Source organism: Rhinolophus sinicus, chromosome 4, assembly GCF_057876585.1.
Source record: "Rhinolophus sinicus isolate RSI-liver-muscle chromosome 4, RSI-T2T, whole genome shotgun sequence".
Taxonomy (NCBI): Eukaryota; Metazoa; Chordata; class Mammalia; order Chiroptera; family Rhinolophidae; genus Rhinolophus; species Rhinolophus sinicus.
The window spans coordinates 103,913,240-103,936,519 of NC_142504.1; the positions used below are offsets into that span (position 1 = coordinate 103,913,240).

Genomic DNA, 23,280 nt, shown 5'->3' on the forward strand with positions numbered 1-23,280 from the left:
GAGGGTGCTGGGACTCAGGGGGTGGAAGCACCTGGGAGGTCACCTCCCAGAGGAAATGGCTAACTCTAGCTCTCTGCATAGGCCTGGCCATGACCTTGGGTCACAATCTGGTCCTTAGGAGAGCCCCACCCCCAAAGGATGCAGCTTTCCTCCACCACTGGCATAATAAGGGCCCTTCTCCAGCTGAGAGAAAACAATCTGGTCACTTTGGCTAACCTGATTTGGACAAGGTTTATATTCAGAGAAACACGTGACATTAGGGGAAGCGCAAGAAATAAAAACAGAAGGCAAGTGGCAGGGCTCCTCAGAGGATGTGACAGAGGAAAACAAGACACGGAGAACAGATAGATTGGAGGGATAACTAAGGATATCTGATACTTAATTGAAGAATGAGGTTAAATGTAAAACATAGCCAGATGGATCTTATAATAGCAAGATTACGTCTCTCTTCCATTATAATACTTGCCAAGCTTTGTAGCCTGGGCTAGTAGCCACATGTTCTTAAATTCATGGTATAAGCTATATCCTTTCATCAGAAATTGATATGCCAAACAATTTCTCCTTGAGGAGTGATTAGATCATTAGGTTTCTCATTATATAATTAGTGTAAAACTGAGAAAATAATCAAGATAACTCAGGGATTTCTTTAAGCACCTTTGACTACTAGCTATATATGGCAAACAAAAATTGTCGTAGATAACAATTTCTGAATATTTTCTCCCATCTTCATTGCTACTTGGCATTACATACAGGCGTAGACACACAAGACAAAAGAATATAAGACCATAAGATTCAGATTATGAAATCTGAGGTCTTTTCCTCTCTTCCTTCCATAAATTTTTTTTCAGCTTTATCGGGGGTATAATTGAAGACTAAAAATTGTCTCCCCCAAAATTATATACATGAAAATCATGTTTGGTTATAATCATTTTTAAATTTTGTCTGGCTATAAAGTAATAGTAATTCTCAGTTTTTGGTGTCATACCCTGATAGGATGTCAATCACTTCAAAAGCTATCACAAAATTCTTAAAACGATATTATTTTTCCTTTATTGTAGGGCGTTTCCTTCAAACTGTTTACCACTTTAGCAAAGGGAGTCCAGGGTATCAGCACGGAGTTTCAGAATAAAATGGACAGTTTCAGAATGTGGTCACTCACGATTGGCAAACATAACGTCAAGAACCTATTACAGCTGACTTATAGATTTAAATTCACTGAAAGTAAGGTCCTTGATATGTTTTCTTTCCACAGCAAGCTTAGCACTGCATTTTATTGATTCTTTCAACAAATATATACTAAGCATCTTCTACGTGTAAAACTTCTTCTTGACACTGCAGGCAGGAGGGTGAGGAGGAGGCAGAAGACAAAATTAAGTAAGAGCCTGACCTTTCGGAATTTATACTCTAACAATGGATATGAATTCAATATAATGAAGAAAATAAAAGAACGAGATGGATGTAACATTCACAGAAAAGAAAGATCATCTTCAGCTAGCTGGTGTTGGGATTCAGGTCTCGAATTTCTCAGAAGATACAGGTTTGAATGAATGTTCTTGGGGAAATAAAATGTCGGTGGAACATTGGTAAGCAGAGTTAGAGACAGAAGGAAATTAATTCCACAAAGAACATGAACAAACAGAAGCCCATCTGAGGAAATGCAGGGTCATGCCGAGCGTTACAGAAAGTTCCAACTCAAAAGTCTATTAACTGTCCATCTCTTTGAAAACCACAACCCTCTCATAGACCCAGAAATGTTATCTTGTGCATTTGTTGTGAGACTATCTACTTATTGATTCCTTCTGGGTGACTAAATTGAAATCATGAGGCTCTAGATACACCCTAGTCAGCTCTCTTCTGATTACTTTTCCCTTGGGCTTTTCTTCACAAAATAAAGCCAAGTGCATTGAGTTTCTGGGATTTTTTTTTTTTTTTTCGGTATCCTTTTGAAAATGCAGAGTAAATATTATGTATGCTGTCTCCTTTCTGCAGTCCGTTCATGTATCCTTCTTGCCAATGTCATAAATATAACATTTTTCAGCTGATGCTTCTCTTGTTGCATACACATGCTATTGATAATTACTTGTTTTTGAGTTCTTAACCACTTTTGCATGGAAATACATCTGAGGTTTAAATGTCAGGCCTATTCGGTTACCAGATGTCTTATTTTATAAGTGAATAGGCCATCACAAACCCTATTCTATGTGCTAAAATTGCACTTGCCAACGGAACCCCTTTACCATACTGAAATCCTAAAACAATCAGGCATTCTTGCAAGAAAGTTAATACAACATCCCTCTCTGTAATCAATTTCCTGCAGCTTCTGTATGATGGCAGCTTAGGTAATTCTCTGGTTTTATTTTCTATGCTTAAATAAAAACAACAATGATTCAATTAAAGATGCTCGATCTTGAAAATGAATTTGAGGGGGGTCTTGTTAGGGTCTAGAGTAAATAATTATGGCATTTTTCTATGGAACTGTGAAGAATGATGGGATTGGGGAGGACCAGAATGAGCAACGGAATGAATCACTGAAGAGACATAACGTTCCCATATTAAAATATTTATGCCTGTCTCTGCCCCTTTTTATTGCAACGAGTAGTGGACTGTTTGTCTTGGTATAGAGTAATCATGAATTTTCTGCAAGACCCCTCCAGGGGAAGTGGAAAATTCAGTTGGTTTTTTAAGTCTGACTATTGTGTCTTTAAAAAGAGCACTTGAGACACAGAGAGCTTAATGGGTGTTCTACAAATTTGTGGGTAATGTTTGAGAATCTCTCTGCCACTTCCACTGCTGTAATCAACTCATAGAGGGGGTAGTGTGGGTTTCCCTTTGCCATCACCCTGGAATGACACCTAACTGGCCTGCATGCCTTCCTGTTTTACGAAATGGGCTGTAGCTACAGACAAAACAGAAAACTAAAAATAATAATAATGCGAGTTTCTACCCCATTCCAGAATGCTGACTCCTCATGAGCCCATGTGCCCGCATTTCTTAAACCCAACTTGTGTCAGGGCATTTTCAGACTCCTGTTGCTGAGTGGGTCTTCCCTGGGAGATACTATGTTAGTTTATTTGGCTCATCTTGATAATGATAGTACTCAACTTGATGAATAAGGAAAAGCCAGTGGAGTAAGCCACAGGAAATAAACTCAAACCTGTTTAGTCTAGATTTATTAGGAGGTCTGAATGAGCTTTTTCAAAGTGTAAATTATAAAATTTTGAAGGAATTATTTACTCCTAATTATATTGCTTTTAGCGGTAACAAACTATTACCAAGTAAAGGTCCTCTGACAAGAAATACATATTTGCATTATGCATAATTTTCCCATTAGTTTTTCAAATGTAAGGATGCTCCTGGATGATTGTTACATTATTACTCTTAAATAGGCTCGAGCCTGTCGTCAAACCAGCTGCCAGTGTTTGTTTGCTTAGTAAACTCGTACATCCATCAGGCAAAGTTACTACCAGCCTAGCCCTATCTGAATTATTGATATTTATTTAAAATAATGATGCTGCCTTTATAGCAAATTGGTTTTGGCTGAAGATGTTTCAGTGACGTTTTTAACCATCCACGACTTGCCTTACGCTTAGAAAGAGCATCAGACTCATGTTAACCCAGCACTGTCGGATAGAAATAGAATGCTAGTCACACATGCCATTTTACATTTTCTAATATCCACATGGAAAAAAGGAAAAAGAAACAGGTAAATTTCATTTTAATGACATATTTTATGTAACACAACATATCCAAAATATTATTTCAATATATAATCAATGTAAACATTACTCAGATATTTTACGTCCTTTCTGCTGTCCTAAAGCTTTGAAACTCACTTTGATGTGTCATTATAGGACATCTTAGCTCGGACCAGCTGCATATCAGGGGCTCAGTAGTCACTGATGGCTACTGTATGGGACAGTACAATTCTAAATAATTGCAGTACTTATCACAATTTTTCTATAGAAAGGGACTTCTTTTTAGCTTTGAACGTAAAGCTCTAAAATTACCTCCCAAAACAACAACAAAAAAGGAAAAGAAGAAGAAAGATGAGTTGGCCCAAATTTCGTAACTTGACCTGAAAAAGACTTCATGGATCGGCCTCTATACTCTCTGCAACCTCATCTCATCTCACTCGCTCCCTCTCCACCTTCCCTTGAACTTGACACTCCAGCTAAACAGCAAGTCTTTTGGTTCTTTGAATGCCCCGTACTCTCCTGGCCCAGTCTTAATAGTTGCTCTTTCTCTGCCTCAATAACTCTTCCCCTTCCCTTTGCCTGCTGACTCCTACTCATCCTTCCGCTCTCAGCCCAGAAGCTCTCCACTCGCCCATGGAAATACATCTGAGGTTTAAATGGGAAGCATGCCTGGACCATGTGTGCCACTAAAGCCACCACGAGGCCTTGCACTTCCGCTTCCATGTGGCATTCCTACATTTGAGGGTCTACATCCTTACGTCTTTCTAAACTGTCTGTCTTCCCTTCTAGGACGTAAGCTCCACAGTGGCAAGGACCATTCCATATTTTTTTAAATTGTTGCCTTCCATTTCCTAGCACGCTGCTTGGCTCATTAAAAGTGCTTACTTTAAATTTTGTCCGATGAATAATGAATGAATAGATGGTGAAGAAAGAAACAAATTGTTGGAACTCAAGATAGCCATCTCTTCTCCTGTTTCCAGTCTCTGACTACCGGGTTGAAAAGTTGGTCAGTGTGCCGTGATAGACATGGTGTGGGGATTGTAACATCCCACATACACTGCTTACGTGAACTACTTGGTTTCACCTGCATCCTGCTATTAAATAGCCTTGTTGGATTCTGCACCCTTCTATCCCGCACTGGCTAAATGATTCATTCATTCTAGAGCGAGGTGAGAGGACAGACATACACGAACTTAGTGGGTATTAGACCCTTGGGATTCCGTAGAAGTGAAGGGTCTGTATCTGTTCAACTTGCTGCTTCCTGGAGATATTTAAAATATAGCACATCAAATCTGGGTTTTACTTTTTGTGGTTGAGGGCCTCCCTCCACTTTTTAGTTCCATACCTATCTCATCCCCACCCATTGTTTTAATCAAATCACTAAGATACCTATTCCCCAAACGCATCCCAAGTTTCCCTGTTTTTATGCTTTGCTCCTCCTCCTGGAAGGACCGTCCCCAGCATGACCTGTCAAATCCTTCTCACTCACTGCCAGCCAAAGACCACACCTTCTAAGAAATGTTTTCTCTAATGTCCCCAATTAAAAGCTCATTCCTCTTCCAAACTCCCTATACCCCTCTATGTAATTATAGAGGCTGCAATCACATCCCGATTTGAATTATGGAACAGCTTCACTTTGTTACCTCCCATGCTGGACTTGGTTAAGAGATAAATAGAGGCATTTTTAGAATTTTAAGAGTTTATTTGAGCAAAACTTGATTCAAATCGGGCGTCGCCAAACCAGAAGTGGTTAGGACTGCTCTGCCAACAGGAACAGCCAGGGGAAATACTTATACAGAGAGAGTGCAGAAACAAAGAAAGGCCATTATTTGGTTGCTATAGCTTAAAACCTAGTTGGCTGTTTGTGACTGGTTGTCCTTAGCTTTCAATTTCATAACTTTGAGGCATTTACAGGCTCACGTTTTGGTTTGCTTAGGTAGGCCACCAAGCATTAGAACCACCTCGGTCTGATGGCCTCTGTTCAGCTAACTTGCCAACCTAAAACTTTTAGAAAATGAGGCCATGATTTTGCATTCTTACATATCTTCAATGCACCTAACACAGGGTTTTATCCACAATAGGTGCTCAGCAAACTTTTGCTGAAGAAAGAAGTGCATCAAAGTGTTTTTAAGTCCAGAAAATAGAACCATATATTATTTTTTTAGCAGTAACCAGAGGCTAATGCAAAACCTAAGCCTTAGTTTCATACCTGACCATGATCCCAGTGTATACTCGTATATGACAGGGAAATTGTGCTTTCCAAAAGATGGATTTATCCCACCCTTTACTGCCTTAATGCGCTTCATAATAAACGTTTGACTAAGTCCTGCAACTGAGTAGCTATATGACCTTGGATTAGATGGGGCCCCTTTGGGATACAGTTTCCTTATTTGCCAAATTAGAGAATTGGATTAACTAATCTCTACTGTCTTTTTCAGTTTGAAAACTCCAATGATTTTTTTCTTTTTTCTTTTTTTTTTTTTTGGAGCACTCCTTTTTTGCCCTGATTAAAATAGGAGGGGTGGATATAATTCCGTGTTTCAGTATCAATGCAATCCCCAGGGAAGATAAAGAAAAATAAATGTCTAAATTTACCAGCAGTTTCAGCCAGTCACAGAAGCAAGCAGTAATCTCAATCATAAAATATAGGTGTAAACCTGATTTCTCTGTAGATTTATCTGGGCAATGTTTTTATTTTAAAATATATGAGTATAATGTAAAGACTTTGAAGGTCAAGGAGATTCTGGGTTGGTTGTCTACTGATTCATCTTATACCATTTCCTCAAGAGATGGTTTCTACATGCATTATGGTGGTAACTTGGGGAAAATCCAGACTGTGGTAAGAATGGTAATGTACATACTAGGGCATTGCTGAACATTAGAACCAAAACTTAAGTTTGGATTCATTTTGATGGGGTTTATTTTTTTTTTCCCTTGGAGGCAGGTGGGGGGGAGTGTTGAGGAAAGAAGTGTTGTGTGATTGCTGTTAGTTTTTTTTTAACCGAACCTAATCTGAATGCCTCTTGTTTGTAATTGAACACTATTTAATATTCACTGTACACCGTCTACAAACAATACACAAGGCAGAGAGAACTTGCTCTTTTGGAACTCAGAGAGAATTCAGGGAGGAGAGGAGGAGATAGGATCTACATTATGTAAATAAAATGATCTCTAATGAAAACGTTTTCCTTGAGGCGTGAACAAGTGTTCTAACTACCAATTTTTGACGCAGCAATCAATCGCTTTGCAGTCCTAAGACCCACTGGCATAACAACCTTGTAAAGACTCTGGATTCAGTGATCAGGCATCTAGAAGCTGAAGCTGAGCAATAATGAATGTCAACCACAACTACGGTTATATATATATATATATATATATATATATATATATATATATATATATATATATATATATATGGTTACAAGAAGTGGAGTACAGCATTAGGAATAGAGGCAGTGGAAATGTAAGGACTGTATGCGATGCCAGAGGGATAATAGATTGGGGGAGAGGGGCTATCACTTTGTGAGGGATATAAATGACAAATGTGTAACTATTACATTGTTTTGTACACATGAAACTAATAAAAATGTTAATAAAATAAAATAAAATAAAAAGTCATAATCAGGAATAAAAAACAACGGCTGGATTCAGGATGTAAGAACTCTTCCTTCCTTTCCTCGGCCTCACAGGACTGACTACAAGCTGTGCCCCTAAACCCTCTTCACAAGGGGTCCTGCCCCTACTGTGTGGGCATCTAGACACAGCCAGAAGACAGGACCTCCTTATTCTGCCCATTTACTTCACTTTTTATATTTTATCAGAAAGAACAAGAGCTTTTCTTTTTGCCTTCTTTCTCAACACAGTCCCTGCTGGTCAAATATTGCTCGTGTATGTACCTTGTCAAAATCTTGAGGGATTATCATTATTATCAGGCACGATGTTAATGGGCTGTCATCATTGGCTGAAGTTGACTTATTCTAGATGCTTTGTTTACTCAGCTAACAAAAAGGCAGCTTGGAATTAAAAAAGGAAACGTGCCAAGCAATTAATCCATAACTTGGTTGGAATGCTTTGGGGATTTTCTAACATTTCTTTTATTGAATTTTTGTTTAAGTGCAGTATCCTTTTTTCCTCTGAAATTTCATTCTGGAGTGTTTTATTACATGCCATTTCTGCAGGAGGCACATTGAACCATTGGGACCTTCTGGGTAAATACCACGTGTTTTAAAATATTTATCAATAATGAGGCGACTTGCTCACACTTTCCTTGAAAATGCCAGGCTGTGAAGCCAATTCACTGCACAAGTTTTAAAAAGATATCAAAATGTTCATGCCATAAACATTTTTGTTACAAGGTACTTTTCTTTTGAACAGCATACCAAAACGAAGATCAAAAAATATTTCTGCAATTAGAAGGATGAAATATAGATAAATCTATAAGCATAGGAATAAATATAAATATAGAATTCTTTAAATGTTAAACTAACAGACAATATCAAAATCTCTTTATAGAGAAATAGTAGTAGCCATGTATTAAGCACATAGCCTCGTTGCACTCCTTAATTTTCTTGAGACTGTCAACTCTATCTTTTGGCTTGGTTGATCGATTGCCAAAATATATGAATCTGTCCTTAACCAGCTGCACACAAAAAAAGTCTCACTGCATGATTTTTCCAGAGACTATTACCTTGAACTCTTTGCTGTCCAAAGAGTTACATCAAAAAGCTTGGTTGTGAAAAACAATATTCATTGTATTTATTGTCTGAAGAGTGCACATATGTATTCCATCGATTTCGCTAGATAGTCTAAATTTGCCCTTCGTTCAAACCAAACCATCAGAAAACTGCATACTTGGGTGGCATTGATTTATATCCTAAAGCAGTTTTTATTGAATTTTGCTTTGGCATTATACCAATGTTTGCTTTGATGGTACAAATAGAATCGTCAATGAAAACAATGGAACAGTGGAACAATAGAGCAAAACACCGCTGTATTTATTGTATTCATTGAGGTTGGTGTTAAGGACGTTATGTTACCATATCACACTGTGTTCTTTCAGGTCTCAGAAATACTGTTCTTCTGGTCAACTTTTTTGTTTTGTGTTTTGTATTTTTTTAAACTTAGGAACACTATGTCACTTTTAACTGATCATGTTCCTTCTCAGCTTTGAATGTTAGGATGTTCAGAGTCCAAAAGTGTGGCTCAATTCTCAGAGACACACAAGGTGCATTAGAAACACGTCATGGATTTTGTATACTACTTCTCCCCTTAGACTTATTCTTCTTCATTTTCATAGTCTCCTGTTACCCTGATGTTCCCATTTATTTATCTTTGTGTTTTTATATCACCTTATATGTGTTGTCCTCAGACATCCTAAACCAATTTTAGGGGCAAGAGAGATTTACATCAGTCCATAACACTGGACCTATGACAGGCCAGGACCAGATATGCGATAGGCCTAATGACTCAGTAAAAACTAGAACAGAGAAGAAAAAAGAAGTCCAAGAATTAAAATACAAAGTAATAGAATGAACTCTGAGGACTGACAGAAACCATTTCTCAGTCTGAGGCTTAAAATATTTAGAGCCTAAGGCTCTGGCCACGTGATCACTGTCTCCTTCTGGGGGCTGCAAAGAACACTGGACTTCAAGAGCATGTCCAGGACAACCTAGAGTGGCAGGTGTGGCCGGGGGAGCGGGAAAGACTCCTATAAACCTGCATCCACTTACTTGGATTCTGATCTTGCTTCTGTCCTCTGTACTGCTTATTTGCTGGTTCAGAAGTCAATCAAACTGAAAGCAACCTAAAGTCCCAATCCTCATCCTTTCCGCTCTAGCTCGGAGCCTGCAGCAGACATTACCAGTGCCCCACTCAGGTCCCTCAGCCACTCACTATCCTAAAACATGCCACATGACCCCACTGTAGCTCCCACAACTGCCTGAGTGTTTCCTCTCCGGATAAACCTGGGCCTGGCCAGATCCTGGAAACCTTTTTTATTCTTCTACAGCTCACAAAACCATGTTTGATGATAATAGCTATCATTTTGTTCACAAATATTCTTCTCATGTTTTTATATTTCAAATAGAATATCTTTCATATTTACTATAAAAGTAGTGCATGCTTATTATGAAGAATTTCATAAGATGACAAAAATTATAAAATATAATCTATCACAGACATGATCATTTTTAATATTTCGGTGTACAGCTAACATTTTTTCTCTTTGTATACAAATTTACATGTCGTGTTTATGACTTACCTATTCATTTTATCTTATTTTATTTTATTTCTCAAACCACTTTATTGATATGAAGATGGATTTTTACTTTCTATACAAATAGCTTCATAACGTATCTTTTTACTTTATGGACATCTTTTCATGTGATTAAGATAAATTTACCTAAGCGTTGCAATGGCTGCATGGTATTCCATTGTTTGGATAGAAAATAATATTTTAAATTAATTTCTTATTGATAGTCATTTGGGTTTATATTTCTTGCTGCTAAAGTTATTCTTTGTTTCATATATTTTATTATTTTCATAGGAAAATTTTGTAATTAAAATCAGATGAAAGAGAACCTTTGCTGATTCTCATTCAGAATGACTGCACAATTTACATTCCCAAAACAGAGTAGATAATTTTCTACTTTTCTTCATCTTGTAAAATATAGTATCTCAACATTTTATGATATTTCAACATTTTATTTCATGTTTCTTCATTAATTTGGGAGGGGACATTAGTGTAAATTTTTGCACAAATTTCCCATTTTTATTCCCTTCCCCATTTTCTTATCCTAGTGTTCACCTTTTTCTTATTGATTTGACAGACTTCAGTATTAGGTTAGTGCAAAAGTAATTGCAGTTTAAAAGGTTGAAAAATTGCAAAAACCTCAATTACTTTTGCACCAACCTAATATAAAGATAAAGTTCCCTTTAACATGTGTGCTTCAAACATATTTCTTATCCTGTCCTTTTTATGTATAAATGATATTTTTCATCATATAAGATTTTGTTGCTTGCATTTTAGTTTTGTTTTGTCTTGATTTTATGTGGTCTAACTTATCCTTTTTTTTTTTTTTTTAGTGATTTCTATCCTGGGTATCATGTGCAAGAGGCTTTTCTACCTCAATAGTACAAAAATATTATCTTAAATTTTATTCTAGTCATTTTATGGTTTAATTTTTTTTTAATTGAAGATCAGTTTTACTATAACCAGAATTTAATTTAGGTAAAATATGTGAACTGGAAATTTAACCTTTGTAATATCATTTAATTTTAATAAGCTTAAATTTTTGTAATTTTAATAATTTAATAATTAGCCTATTGTTGCCATGTCAATTACTAAAAGTATTATTTCCCCATTAATTTGAAACACCATCTTTATGATAGGATAGCTTTTATACATAATTCTGTCTGTTTCTGATCTATGTATTATGTTTTATTAAACACAGATATTACCGGCTTTACTCCTGATTCCACTTTCAGTTCATCTTAAAATCATCCACTACACTCAAATTATTGTATTAACTTTTGAAGAATATTGGGTCAGCTGAAGAATTCTCACTTCTCTTCTGTTACATGGCTTTCTTTTGATTAAAACAAGTTCAGTGCATTGTGCTCGCTGTTGTAACACATCTACTAAAATTGGGACAATACAGAGATTGGCATGGCCCCTGCACAAGGAAGCACGCAAATTTGTGAAGCGCTCCATAGACACGTATTTTAGAAGATACTATCTAAAAGGTTTTTGGCTTTTATTTTTGAAAAATAAACAAAAACTACTTCGACTTAAAGAAAAAAAGTTCAGCACCATATCCTCTTAGTTTTAAGGAGGCAAATATGAGGTATCCCCTCTCAAGTTCAAGTAAAGGTATCAAATCACAATGGTTTTGATCAACTATAATAGAGTCATTATTTTCCAGGCCTTTCCTTGCTTGCTTTACAACTGTTTCTTATAGCTGAACTTTTTAGTTTGGTTTTTCTTTCCCTCATTTTTCCTCCTCATCTGTCTGTGCCTAAAGCCACCCACCACCTCCCATGTGCATCTACATTCTCATTACTTTCCTCCTGTCCTGTATATTTTCCCCTCCTCCACTCCTCTTCTACAACCAGAGCACACAGCCCTTGTTAAAAGCAAACAGTGAAAGAGACATTTAGCAAAGATGCAGACTCACTTCACAGACATCAGGAGCGGACAGAACCTTAGGGATTGCTTTGTTCTGGTCTCCCATTTTATCAATGAGAACTCTGAGTTCCAGCAGTTACAAAATCCCACTCACTCTGACCTAGTCAGTACTGGAAGCCAGGTCTCCTTACTCTCCAACCAGGACTCTGAGTCCCACTCCCCACGGTCCCCCCACTGAGAAGTAGGATGATTGGAATTACCATTCCTGGAAACAAGCTTTGCCCAAGCCCTCTGTAAGCAAGAACTTAACGTCTCTTTAATTCGGACTTTAAATGCCAATATGTACATAGAGTCAACACATTGCTATATTTAAGAAGCTAGGATTCTTCCACAAGATTACCTTTATTCACACAATCAACTTAGTGACTCTTCCTTTTGGACAGAAGAAACAGTAAGGCTAGCCCTTAAACCAGAGAGCTAGAGACCGACCCTCATGTAACTGCAGGATATCCTTACGGAAACATTAGCTAACATTTATGGAACACTTATGTGTCAGGTACATGACATGCATTATCTCATTCGATTCTCCCAACAGCCCTGTGTAGCTGGGTCCCATTAACTTCATTTCACAAGAAGGAAGGGACGGCTCCAGGAGGTGTAGAAACCTGCCCCAGATCCCATGAGGAGAGAGCAGCAGAGCTGGCCTTTGTTCCCAGGCAGCAGGACTGCTAACCACTCCCTACAATCAGAGACACGGCAGGAGGATCAAGCCACCAAGCTTTGGCGTCAGCCTGCCTGAGTCCTGATCTCAATTTTACTATGTACTAAGCACGTAAACATTGGTACATGTCTCAATCTTGTTCAGCCCCAGGTCCTCCTTTTGTAAAGGGGGATAATAAATATCCCTCTCCCTCAGATGATTGCCATGAGAATTAAATAAGGAAGCAAAGCTCTTAGTTGCCTGCTAAGCAATGGGAAAATATTGGCCATATGGGAGAGTCATTTTGACTACTTGAATGCTAATAGTCCAAGAGCAGCAAGAAGCCCACAAGAGCCCACCAACACACCACTGGTTTTCAAACCCATTCAGTAGGTGGGAGTCATTTTCTCACTGTAGCAAGCACCGGACTAAATTGAAAATGACCTGCCATGAAGCCACACTCCCACATATACTGCTGGGAGAATGGAGAGTGTCAGGATTTAGCATAGCTGTGCAATCCACGGCAGTTTGGCTGGTTATGATGGTAGAATTGGCATCTTGAAGGAGAACTCACGTGAAACCCAAGCACAACAAAGCACTGGTTGTGCCCTAAGCAAAAATCATTTTTTTCTGACTTGCAGTCTCTGCAGAGGAAAAGAAAAGTTGTAGGCTGGATCTCCTGGAGGAGGCCTCCGAGCCCTGCTGGTACTGAGACCAACTCAGAAGGAGTCTTTAGGCCAATCGCTACAATTTTCTGATCTGTCTGTTGTTGATTGCCCAGGTAGTTTGAATTTGCATCATTAATGCTCCCCAAGATACATTGTCATCTTAGAATGCAGAAAGAAGAAATCATACATGTGCATTCTAACAATACAATCATGGAAGCAATTTATTTTGAACATTACTTTGGAATGAGGCCTTTATGCAACCAGAGATTTAATAAATACATGGATATGAGACTGCATTTTTCACTTAGGTTCATCAAACACAGAGAGATTTCCCATTATGGAGAGAGAGAGTTTGGAGTCAGGCTGAGGTTTTTCTTGCAGAGATTAAAAAGACAGATGGCAAGGTGCTGTGCTCAGGGAAAAGGCTTTTATAATCAAAAATTAGAATTTATTCCTCAATCTGCCATTTAGGTTCAGCCTCTATACACAGGGTCAACTCAGTGCTACCAAAAGATCCCATTATTTCAATTTCCTGTGGACCATCAAGCCAACATTACCAATTTTGTGGGTCTCAGGGTAGACATACTTCAGGAAATTAAAATATCTGCTTCAATGGTGTCTAATTTCACCGTGTAGATGTATGTATATGGGTATATATGTATGGTCAATAAATGGCTCTTCCATCACAATGATGATAGCGCCTATTGATTTAGGCCCCAAGCCTTCCATACATCATTATGTCTAACCACCTGGACAGCCTTATGGGGTATGTCATTCAGATGGTGGCTCCTCACTTGTCCACTCCTGCTGCTCTGTTTTAGCCCTAAGGCAATCTGGACACAAAACCAGCTCTTGCCCTGGTTTCCACAAAATATCCAATCACATCAAGGATTCTACAGTTTTATTTTTGTACTTACTTAAAGATCATGGGATCTTGGCAAGGAATCACAACCCAAAATATTGTCATTTATGAAAACCAGGGAGGTTGACATGCCCTCTTCCTGGGTTGACAGAATGTTCTAAGGATTCATTTGCTATGATATGAGATCCTCTGAAAATGTGACTTATTTTTTGAAGATCACCATTTCCATTTTAAGGAACGCATGCATTTGTGAAGCTAAATCATGAAGAGAATTCTCCCCTTGGAGGTGCATTTTGTAGTTCCAATGATGAACTCATTGAGTACCCCTGTATACCAGGCACTGTGGATCTAGAGAAACAGTCCCCACCCACAAGAACCTAAAAATCTGGTTGGGGAGATATCATAAATACGCCCCAAATATTCGGGGTTTAAACAACAATAAAACAAATGTGTCACAAGGTGGGACATGGGGATGTGCTAAAAGATCATTTACCAGAGCTGAAAAATCATAAGAGGGGGGATTTTTTCTGAAGAAATGAGCCAGCACAGGCTTGGAGGTAGGTGGTGTTAGGATGGGCAAAGAGAAGGGAAGGAGGGGAGGCAGCCCACCTGGACGGACAGTGGGTCAAGCAAACCTGCTCTTCTTCTCAGAGATCAGGAAAGACCAGAAAAATGGAGACATCTGGGAACCTTGGCAGAGCCAAGGAATAATATACCAGTAGAGTCATCATCCGTGCTCCTCCCAGGTCTTCCAGAGTCAAAGATCCTGATACCTATGCAAATTCACTGATGGGTCTGAGGTATGTTATCACAGGGTATCTCGTCCCGACTCTCTCACCCTCGGTCTCCTCTGCTCAGCTGTGCTCCTTGGGAAATGGTTCAGCGATGACAAGAAGGCTGGAGGAGGTTTCCTCTGGCCAGAATGAGTTCAAGGTTATAAAGAGGTTTGAAAAATGACCGTATTATGTGATCACAAAATCGGTCAGTCAAAAAAATCTATCTTGGGAAAATACTGTGTGCCAAACACCTAAAATAACATTGAAAACACCTTAATATGCTAATATGTTTCAGATTCTGTAATGAGAAGTAGAAAGAATTGTAGCTTCTCCACAAAAGGTCAACTCTTCTCCACAAAGAAAAAAGATATTTAAGGTGCTAGTTGTGGAACGAATTGTGCCCCCCCTAAAAAAAAGTTGAAGTCCTAAGCCCCTTACCTTAGTCTGTTTGGGCTCCTATAACAGAATACCACAGACAGGATGGCTTATAAACAGAAATGTATTCCTCCTAGTTTTGGAGGCTAAGTCCAAGATCAAGGAGCCCGCAGATTTGGTGTCTGGTGAGAGCCAACTCCCCAATTCTTGATGCTGTCTTCTCACTGCATCCTCACATGATGGAAGCAGCAAGAGAACTCTCTGGGGTCTCTTTCATAGGGCACTAAGGCCATGCCTGAGGGCTCCATCCTCATGACCTAATCACCTCCTAAAGACCTCGCCTCCTAAAACCATCATCATCTTGGAGTTTAGGTTCCAACATATGAATTTGGGAAGACACAAGTGTTCAGTCTACATCATACCTCAGTACTTCAGAATTTGACCTGATTTGGAAGTAGGGTGTTTGCAGAGGCAATAAAAGTAACATGAGGTCATAAAGGGGGGCTTTCATCCAATATGACTTGTGACCTTTTAAAAAAGGAGACATTTGGGCACAGAGACAGACATAGACAGAGAGGAAATGATGCAAAGACACACAAGGAGGAAATGGCCATGTAACTGGAGTGATGCATCTACAAGCCAAAACCCACCGGAGGCTACCAGAAGCTAGGAGGGAGGCCTGCAACAGAGCCTTCCCTGGTGCTTCACAAGGAGCATGGCCCTGTCAACACCTCAATTTCTGACTTCCAGCCTCCAGAACTGTGAGACAATAAATGCCTGTTGTTCTAAGCCACCTCGTGTGCGGTACTTTGTTACAGCAGCCCTAGGAAACTAATACAGCACTTTTTAAAATCCCTTCTGAAATCATTTATAGATGGTAAAGGAGAGTGAACGAAAATGCATGTGTCAATCTTTAGCCATTTTAATGCTTTAATGGACTTTTTGGGAAATAGTCCAATAATCAAAGATGCCATTTTTTACATCTCTGGGTTAAATTCCACTCTTGTTCCCAACTGCAGGGAACGTTTCTTTTTTTTTTTTTGTCCCCTCCTATTACTGTTTAGAGAAAAAAAAAAGAGTTCTTCTGTAAGTCATTATACTCTGAAGATATTGAGTATCAGCCTGATTACTGAATATAAAGATCTGGTTACCATCACATCTAATCCACCAGAACTGAATTATATCTACTGCATGTCTTTTTCCTCCATTTCCTCCCATTTCCCTCATTTAACCACCTTTGACTACTTTCCAGTTTCTAGCACATGCTGCTGAAGCTTCAGCTATTTTCCTTAGATTATATAATTTTTCAGAAAACTCAGCAGTTGATCTGCTTAACAATGTATTCATTTTTCCTCAAAGAACAGTATTATTTTCCATGTCTAAGAAAGTGAGCTTTGTAATACTTCCTCCCCAATTTAAAAGGAAGCATTAGCCAGCTTGCATTGAATATTAAAAAAAAAAAAAAAAATACCCTGAATGCTACTCTGATTCTCACTGGAGTGAAATATTTTCTCCATGTAACCAGAAATAGTGATAGAAAATCTTTTTCTTTCACACAATATTTGAGTATAATTGGTAAAAGCCTTCAATTATGGAGAAAGTCTTATAAGAACTAGTCTTTCAACAAAAACTCTAATCTGTTTGGATTTATATGACTATCAGCTGAAGCCTTTCTGTTTAGTTAATGATATTAAATAGTATTTTTTATAGTTTGCATATATATATATATATATATATATATATATATATATATATATATATATATAGTATCTCCAGCCACTTCCCTGTTCACCATAAAATTTAACTGTAGTAACACTTTGCACCTTAGTGCTGTTTTATATAAATATTACAACACTAGCAAATTACAGCAGTACTCTACAAATTGAGTCTATGATTGTTCATCAACACAGGAGAACAGATGAGATAAATTAGCTTAAATAATTGGGCATTATAAAAAATGAATTATTAAATCCAAAATTATCTTTAAATCTTTCCCTTTTTCATAATTAATAAAGAGAGCTGACTTTGAACAGTGCATAACAGATAATCTATAACCTCTAAGACACTCAATTTGAAGGAACTGGGATGGGAATTATTGGACAAATCATAGGACTGAGTCTTGATTCTTACACTAATTTCCTATAAGTTCATGCAAAAGTAACCTATCTTTTTTCACTTTCATTCTGTCTATCAAAGAAAATAATAATATCTACCTAATAGGATCCTTAAGATGATCCAATAATATAACGTGCCCAAATATAATCCTGTTGATTTCTCAGGCTTTATAGGAACCAATGTTTGTACACACACAAATCAAACTTGTGATGCAAATTATTTACGAGGTCTACACCCCTAGTATATACAGAACATACTCATGTATGCCAATACATTTGCAATAAAACTGTAGCATATTAATCCAACCTTCTCACCAATGCAGGAAAAGTCCCTAAAAACCCTCCAAAGATGGTCACCATGCCATGGCACGAACACTTACAGTGGTGGGGAGCTCACTGCCTCACAGGGAGACCCATTCTGTGTTAGAACAGATCCAGTTATGAGGACGTTATTATTGCTGCACCCGTTTAATTTATCATGTTCCACATCTGTGTTTTAGTGCTATAAAGAAGAGGTCGACGTTTCTTCTACATAACAGCTCTTTGGTTATTTAAAGAGTAATACCCCTACACACACACACACACACACACACACACACACACACACAGAGTAAACAGCAGATATTATTGGATCCTTGATGCAGAAGCTGATATAGTGATATAGGAGGTTTATTTACATTTCTCTCAGATGAAAGAACTGAGGCTCAGAGAGGGTAGGCAGCCTACCCAAGGTCACACAGCTAATAATAAAAGAGCCAAGATTCAAACCCAAATCTGCCAGACTTCATAGCTATGCTCTGAAAGCACCTTACTTCTAGATATTTCTTCTTTTGGCCAAACATTATTTAAGCCCAGTTCCTTTAGTCCTTCCTCATATGGAACATGTTCCAGAGTTTTCCTCAATCCTGCTCCGTTTACAGGACTCTCTGAATACCTCTGTTAAAATATGCCCATTTCAACATGAACCATATATAATGATCAATGCACATATCAACAATCTCAGAAACTCTTACAGTACCTCCCTGGGAGATTTGCTCCCCAACTCTCCCCAAAGATAATTTCATACTTTCTTCTTTCTAAAACTGCCTATACCTCTCAGCTTGGGGCCATGCCTCATACTCCTCTGAGAAAAATAAATGCAAACCAACTGGAGTTCCCTCAAGTCCCATCAGCAAAGGTAACAGCCCAACTGCAAAGTGTCCGTCTCCCATCCCTCCTGTCTCATGTCTGCCCCATCCCATGGCTGGAATTTGTGTCTCTGTCTTCACGTGGACTGCGCTCTTGGCATTTAATCTTCTTTCCCTGTACCATTGCTCGCCCTCAGTCTCATGGTTTATCCCCATCAGAACACAAATAACATCTAGTATCTCCCACTTAAGGAAGGAAGGAAGGAAGGAAGGAAGGAAGGAAGGAAGGAAGGAAGGAAGGAAGGAAGGAAGGAAGGAAGAAGGGAGGGAGGGAGGGAGGGAGGGAGGGAGGGAGGGAGGGAGGGAAGGAAGGAAGGAAGGAAGGAAGAAGGGAAGGAAGAAGGGAAGGAAGAAGGGAAGGAGAGAGGGGTGAAAAAGAAGCAGGGAGAGAGGAAGGGAGAGAGGGAAGGGAAGATCAGGTCAGGTGTCAATCCCGTTATTCCATTTCCCATATTTTAAAAGAGGTATCATTTCCTCCTGTCCATCTGCCCATGCCTCACTCCAAGCAGCGTCAGTCCACAACACACTGTAAAAGTACTCTGACTTCTCCATTCTTATCTTCCAGCTGTTCTCCCTAGTTCACTTTGCTCCAGTCACATGAGTCTTCCTTACGTCTCCCAAAAACGTGTTATACTTGTTGCCATGTTATAACTTCATCTCCTGATTCAGGTCTCAGCCTAAACATTATCTTCTCAAACAGGTTCCCCTCTCATCCCACACCCAGGCATATTCTATCAAAATTTCCCTATTTCATTTTCTTCATAGACTTTATTAGTCTCTGAAATTATATCTGTTTGTCTCTTCGTTTATTCTATATATCTGCATTAAAATGAGAGCTGGAATCTTAAAAACACCTGGCTGCATAGTGCACACTCAGTAAATATTCATTGAACGAGGGAATAAAATCAACAAATTAAGCAACAATATTGTATAATGCAACAGTCATCCTAACCATGACCATTGTTTTAAATTCAACAAAATCATTTTTTCAACCATTATTCATTTCGTTAAATGTAATTTAACTCTACACAAACTTATTAAGCATGTACTGTGCACAAGGTACAGCAATGGATGTTTTGTGTGACTTGAGAATAAAATATTGCCACAGTCCCTGCCCCTGATGAAAATGGATAGGAAAAGAGATATCCATAAATAGTGTGGATAGCCTTGAAAGTTTAACACTCATAGAATTTATAATTTTGCATGTTTTAAAGACATGGGGAGGGGAGGTGACAACTAAAATAAACAGGAGGCTATTAGAAAGCTACAAAACTCTACAGAATTTCTAAGGACATTGAGAGAAATTCCTCTTGGGGAAGAATCTGGGTACACTCTTTCAGCTAAACCTAAAAGAATACATTTGGGTTTTGACAACCACATATTCTAAAAGGAGGGAAAACACGAGGAAGATGCCTAGCCAAGGATAAAAGTATTCTCTGCAGGGCAGAGTATTTCTTAAGCCTTTCTCGGTGAGCACCAGTGGCCTGACCCCATATTTAGGGTCTACAACAGCTTACAAGTCCATAATACTGCACAGAAGATTTCCATGTTCTAAATGTAATCCAGATCCTAGAGATGGTCACACCTGGTCCTATTTTGAGATGGACTCAGGAAGGATCTTCTCACTCAGAAACACCAGGTTTGGATAAACACGCTCAGGCACATTCAAAGACAAATCGAAGGAAACATTTCGAAGAGTTAAAACCTCTGCGTTAATACAAGATGTTGTTGCTGTTAAAAAAGTAAACCAGTTTATGGAAGATTATTATTGAATGGCGACAGTATCAGTGATTTGGGATAAGTGAGTCTAAAGAGACGTAGCATAGTTAATGTAATTACACATCCATTTCTTGTGATGTACGACCATGTGAAGCATTACTAATCCCCAACAGATACCTGCCGGGAAAACTATCGAAAACAGCTGTTTGGTCCACCAGAAATGAACCAAGTGAATTCAAAGTACTGCGGGCATTCAGAGGATGGATTCCCAGCGTCAGACTCTGCCCACTAAGCCCAGGATTTATAAGAAATTAAAGACGATTCCATCAAAAGGTACATTTGTTTCAAGCATAAATCACCCTGCCAACTCATTTGTTATTGTAATAACCTCTCTCAGCATTTCTATTATTGGAGAGGACTTCTTTTCAAATGAAAAATGGCGTACCTGATTACTTGCATGGACTTGGCGGCATACTCATTTTGGCTTCTTGTTTGAGGCAGTGAGAGGGCCAAGGAAAGGCCTTTACATCCTTGCACATGTATCGATTACAGTTAATAGATTTCATAGGTTTATTGTGTGTTGGGGAGTTAAAAAACAAGAATTTGTAATGATGGAAGCCATACCAGTCTTACCGGCATATCCAAGAAAGTGTCAAGACTTCAAGCACTAAAAATAGTTTAAACTATCTCAGAAACTGTTTACATTCAGCGAGGATAATTATGTGAGCCCTATAACTCCTTCCCATCATATTAGAATATTTTAATAACCTATATTTTATTTATATCTTGTTGCTAAGTTTATTAGTGCTTATTATAGGATAGGCTTTTAATTTTATGTTTTACAAAACAATTTGAATAATCAGAATTACTTTTGTGAATCTTTTTCCACTTACAACAAGATGAGTGAATTATAAAAAGCCATTTTCTAAACACGCTAACAGGTGCAGGAAAGATTGACAGAGCAGTATAAGAAACGTATTCTTAACGTAGGCTTTCCAAGATTTTAAATGGAATTTCTTTAATGAGTGCGTATCACTTCCAACAGTCCCAGTTCACTACTTACAGGATGCTGAACATAGGACATATTAGTGTCTTTTATTTAACAATAACCATAATCAGAGTTACGTGATATATAGATGTGTGTATAAAATGAGAACCCAGTAGAATCAGAGATGAGTTATCTAAAAAAAATTTAAAAGAAACATTGGCAGAACATGCAACGCAAGAGAAACTGACAATTTTGGATTATTGAAGGGAACTTCAAATTACAGGTGTTAATGAAAATAAATAATAAAACTAGCCCCAGGAAAGCAAAAGGAGGTCATGATTTTTAAGCTTTCCTTTTGTGCCTGTGACGATCGCCCTGTCTTAATTGATTCATTCCAGTATTCCTAAGCAGTTACTGTGTGTGCTGAGGTTATAAAGAGGAAGAATACACAAGGTACCACCAATGAGAAGCTCCTCATCCACAGGATGGTCATACATTATATACCTGAATCAAGAACTTTCCTGGTCTCTCAAGTTCATAACCCCTCTCTACTGGACTGGGATGTCCCTTAGATATTTTTAAAGACACCGTACATGAATCACCAAAAATCTTTCTGAGTTTCCTTTACAGGCTTTCACTCTAAAAGGAATGTTACCTGAGTAAGATTTTCAGAACTGAACTCCGATGTGAGGCCTCTAGGAAGTGAGTTGCCTTTAAGAAGTTCTGAACATAAATCGAATTACCAAGAATTCTATTCATTGAAAAACACATTATATTGCATCATGTCCTTTTCAAATAGAGTGAAACTTGCTTATATTAAATTTCTGGGAACCCGAGGAAAAAAATTTGATATAGGATGGAATTTGATATACTCAAGAAATATTACATGTGCGTGTAATAGACCTGGATTTTCAATTTGATTGCTATACACAGGGATTCAATATAGGTAGGTTCAATATTAGGGGGTTTCATTGAATTTGCGTTTGTGTTTTTCGGGACATATATGGTATGTGTTTCCTTGAGATAAAAATCAGGTTGATTCCTGAGTCCAGGAAAGCTAAATATTCATGGGAACAGGAATTCTGGGAGGAATTTGACCAGCTGAAAGTAGTGTAGGCAATCTAGTTTTCACTTCATTCCACTTTAATATTAATTTAATTGACTGGAGTTTAGACTATTGAATTCTGGGATGGCATCTCTCTCTCTTTCCATCGCTCTATAATTCTCTGGACTATAATTTCTCTATCCCCTTCTTTCATTTAACATTTTAATATTCATCTGAACGGCTGTGTTCAAAAGAAAGGAATTACCGAAAGGTTTCAACATGTGAAGAATTTTTCTGTTCCTAAGAATGTTGCAAATCTTGGAAAACCATAAAAATAATGAAAAAGTAGTAACTGTTATAAAACTGAAATAAATCATAATATTAATGTTTATATAAAATGTACCACCCCTTTAATTATAGGTCCTAACAATTATTATCATTTTTGCACATACTTTTATTGTTCCATTTGTGTTTTAATTCCAAACTTGAACACTATCATTCTAAAAATTCAGACTTGGGTGGAAAGGCCTAGGATTTATAAAAGTTTCCCTCCCCCATGGAAGACTCGAACATAAGACAGGCCAGAGAATCAGTACTCTTTGCTGAGGGAATGAATGGGTGCACTAAGTATGTAAACTTTTTAGGAACTCTCAAGTACTTTGATAAACATGCTACTTTTACATGAAAGAACCAAAAGCTAAAATCAAAAAGTTTGTCACCATACAGTTCCATACTCACTTCTAAACTCTGTTGATTTCACCCAGTGTTCCCAAGAAAGCAAGTGTAATGAAATAAACAGAAACATATGCTTTGAGTACCATAACAGATTGACTTCTCAACAGATGAGAAAATCTGAACTATTTCCTATTACAAACAAGACAGGTCAGACACACATACAAAATAATACTAATCTCTTTCACTTGAAGTATTTTACATAGTGGCCTTAAAAGTCATTTTCATCAACAACAACAATAAAAATGTATATATTTAGCTGGCTGAGCTCTTTATACATAGGGTGTGGTAGGG

At 38.0% G+C, this 23,280-nt stretch overlaps 1 long non-coding RNA gene and 1 other non-coding gene across 2 annotated transcripts in view; one reads left to right on the top strand and one right to left on the bottom strand.

Moving 5' to 3' along the window:
- LOC148758433 (uncharacterized) overlaps window positions 1–23,280 on the bottom strand; it is a 150,299-nt gene that overhangs the window by 21,600 nt on the left and 105,419 nt on the right. The gene's annotated exons all lie outside the window — the stretch shown is intronic.
- On the top strand, window positions 11,310–11,412 carry LOC141567072 (U6 spliceosomal RNA). The gene has a single exon (XR_012489468.2). It is a non-coding gene; the product is annotated as a U6 spliceosomal RNA (small nuclear RNA).